We start from the raw sequence: 3819 nt of genomic DNA, 5'->3' as shown, positions 1-3819 counted from the left end.
TCACTTACAGGTAGATTTCACAATTTGATTTCCAAAGTCCTTTTCAGAAGACAGCCTTTCTATGAATTTTAACACAAAGTGTACAAAATGTGTTCGTTTACTAACTCTACTTTTGTCATACATTGGCAACCTCTTTAATATCTAGAGACTAGATATTATAAAATTAGGACCTATTTGTCCAGTATATTCACAATATATACAGTAAAGGTAAATGAAATGCATGTAACATATAGAGCGGCAAAGGATAAGCTAAAATTTTCTATTACACACTAGCAAAACATCTTTTTGCAATTTCTTCCCTCCCACCTCCCTCAACCTAGTAGTGAACAAGTACATAGAGTACACTGTTCAGAGAGGTGATTTAACAATTCCATTTCTAAAGACAGTATTTTCTATCAGGTTTTAAAAGCTATTTACAAGAAGCATTATTCTGCTATTTCTACTTTTAAGTACATCTAGCACTTCTAAATGTCTAGAAAGACTAGATATTTCATATAATTCTTACTTGCCCACTATGTGCACAGCACTGTTAAAATTGCACATACTAACAATGGTTATAATCCGAGGTATCTACGAAATATGACCATGTTGGCCTGAACCATTCCCTCTCACTCCCTTCTCTTCACCACAAATCCAGTGGACAAGTACAGGTGTGTGTAATATTTAGAGGTGGTTGAACAAATTCATATCCAAAAGTCATTTACACAAGACAAGCTTTCCTATGAATTTCAACACAAAGTGTACAAAATACAATAATTTTACTATTTTGTCATATACTGGCAACCTCTTTAACATCTAAAGACTAGCTATTGCAATTTTAGGACTTATTTGTCCACTATATACACAGCAAAACAAAATGCACATAACATATAAAAATGGCTTTATCTGAAAATATCCAAATATGAATACACCAGCATATTACCTTTTGCAATTCTTTTCCTCCCACCTCCCAAACTACTGAACAAATATCAACTATAGTATATTGCTCACAGAGGTGGTTTAACAATTCCATTCCCAAAAGATAGTATTTCCTATGAATTTTAGTAAAAAGATATTTACAAAAGTGATATTTTACTACCTCTACATTTAACATACGTTGGGCACTTCTAAACATCTAGATGGACTAGATGTTTCAAAAAAGGACTTAATTTATCCACTATATACACAGCAGTTTTGAATAAACTGCACATTTAACAGTTATAATCCAAAAGTGTCTTTGAAATACGAACATTGTAGTCTAAGACTATCTTTCCCTTCTTGCCCTCCTCCACCAACCATGTAGGCTATAATGCTCAAATATTCAGAAGACAATCTTTCCTAGAAATTTTAGCACAAATGTACAAAATGCATTAGTTAACTAACTCTTGTCATACACTGGCAACCTCTTTAACATCTAGAAAGACTAGATGTTGTAAATTAGGACTCATTTGTCCATTATATACACTATATACACAGCTAAGGAAAACTAAATGCATGAACATAAAGGACAATGGTTAATCTGCCTCATTTTGAAACACACTGGCATCCAGCTCGTTGCCCTTCCTTCTCCCTTGAACCAGTGCACAAATGTGTACTGTCAAAGAGGTGGTTTGGCCATTTCCCAAAATAAGAGTATTTGATATGAATTTTAACAAGGTATTTATTAAAATGTCTTTTTTTTTTTTACTACCTCTACTTTTATCAGGCACTTCAGAGCATATAGAAAGATAGGTATTTCAAAAAAGTACTTGGCATTGTCAACTATTATACAGTAGTGAGGAATAAACTGCACACATAAAACAATGGTTATAATATGAAAATGTCTTCTAAATATGACCAGTCTGGCATAGAACCTTCTTTTCTTCCTCCTCAAGGTCTTCTCTCCAGGTCCTCTCACCCACGGGGCGAACGTGGCTGTGTCGCTCTGGATGTCGCGTGCCGTTTCTAGAGGTCGTCTGACAATTCCATCTCAAAGTCATTTCCAGAAGACATTTCTTTTGATGTATTTTTTTAAAATGGGCGTTTGCAAGACGTGTGATTTTCTAACTACTTTATCATACGTTGGCAACCTCTTTACATCTAGAAGGCCTAGATGTAGCAAAATTCTCTTGAAAGGTTAGGGGGAACGTTGAGAGCAGCTTTTTCGTATTATATACACAGGCGCCTATAAAGGGCCAGTAAATCTTCGCAAAGGGTGGCGGGCCCTTCCTAGTAGCCAAATGTGGCATGTTCTTCTGCCATTTCTCTTCCGAAATCAAGGTTTATAGTAGAACGAAGACCAACCGCCCGAAGGCCCTGGGGCTCCGCTCACCTTCGGCCCGTGAAGGCCTTTGTCCATCGGGGTCCAGACGAGGTGAGGTCTCCTCCCACTGGGACAGAGGAGTCACCCCAGGCGCCCATCCGAGCCGCTTCCAGCCCTGAGGGGGGGCGAGCTGTGTCCACGCAGACCCGCCTCTGGGCCTCCGAGGCCCTAGGGGTCCTCCCCCTGCGCATTCCAGCGGCGGCCATTCTTCTCGCCCCGCCATGCCCGTGGCTCAAGGCAGCGCGACCTCAGCCCCTGCCTGGTCTTGTCCAGGGGCTTGTGGCGGGGGGCTCCGCTTAGGCCCAGGGCGGTCAGGCTGGAGATCCTGCGGTGCACAGGCTGCACCTGGGGGAGGCCACCGCCATCAGGTCGCGGAGGTGGAGGTGGGGGTGGAGAGAGAGATTCGCTGCCGCTTCCGAGCTTGGGCCTGGGCAGTGGGCACCCACAGGGAGGGCTCCGGGTCTGCAGGACAGAGCCTGCTGCCCGTCCCCGGGCCCCCAGTGCACCCGCCTGGCCGGGGCCGGAGGGCCTGGAGGGGCCCGGAGGAGAGGAGGACTAAGAGGGTTGGGAATCTTGAGCGCTTCTCACTGCGCTCTCTGCCGGAACTCAAGCTTTCACTTCTTCCTCGCAGCTCTCTTAGTGCCAGTCTCTGCAGCACCTTTGGATAGTGCCCAGCTGCTGCCCTGACTGGTGTGGCTCAGTTGGTTGAGCATCATCCCAGGCACTGAGAGGTTGCCGGTTGGATTCCCAGTCAGGGCACATGCTTGGTTTGCAGGCTCGATGAGGGGCGAGTGGAGGACAGTTGATTGATGTTTCTCTCCTCCCTCTCTCTCTAAATTCAAGAAAAACATTAAAAACAACAACCAAAAGAAAAGAAAAAAAACGCCCAGCTCCTCAGCATGATACACAAGGCCTTTCTTGTTTTTGTTTTTTGTTTGTTTTTTTAATTTAAATATATTTTATTGGTTTTTACAGAGAGGAAGGAAGAGGGACAGAGAGTCAGAAACATCGATCAGCTGCCTCCTGCACACCCCCCACTGGGGATGTGCCCGCAACCAAGGCACATGCCCCTGACCGAATCGAACCTGGGACCCTTGAGTCCGCAGGCCAAGGCTCTATCCACTGAGCCAAACCGGTTAGGGCCACAAGGCCTTTCTTAATCTCAGCCTTGCTCGCCTCTCCAGGATCTTCTCTGTTGCTTCTTACCTCACACTTTTTGTTCACCTCCACGTAAGCCTCTGTGACTCTATGCACCCCGTGCCCTTTGTCTCAAATGCCCTACATGTGCTAGGATAGCACATGGGATTCTGACTTGAACCATCACCAAGTCCTGGAGAGAGGGAAGGTAGTACTCCCCCAAAACAAAGTCAAGGCCTCTGGGGTACCCAGAATTGCTCCTGGAACTTGGTCTTGTCTGTCGGCCCCTTGAGAAGTGGCCCAGATGTCCTGGTGCTCTGTCTCCATGCCTCAACAATTCTTGGCGATGATCTTCCGGGTGTTCTGCTATGCAAAGAGAGGAAGGAAACATAGTGTGGGCC

The sequence above is a fragment of the Myotis lucifugus genome, unplaced genomic scaffold, assembly GCF_000147115.1.
Source record: "Myotis lucifugus unplaced genomic scaffold, Myoluc2.0 scaffold_160, whole genome shotgun sequence".
Classification (NCBI taxonomy): domain Eukaryota; kingdom Metazoa; phylum Chordata; class Mammalia; order Chiroptera; family Vespertilionidae; genus Myotis; species Myotis lucifugus.
The sequence above is the reverse complement of the archived record's forward strand: the minus strand, read 5'-3'. Positions refer to the sequence as shown.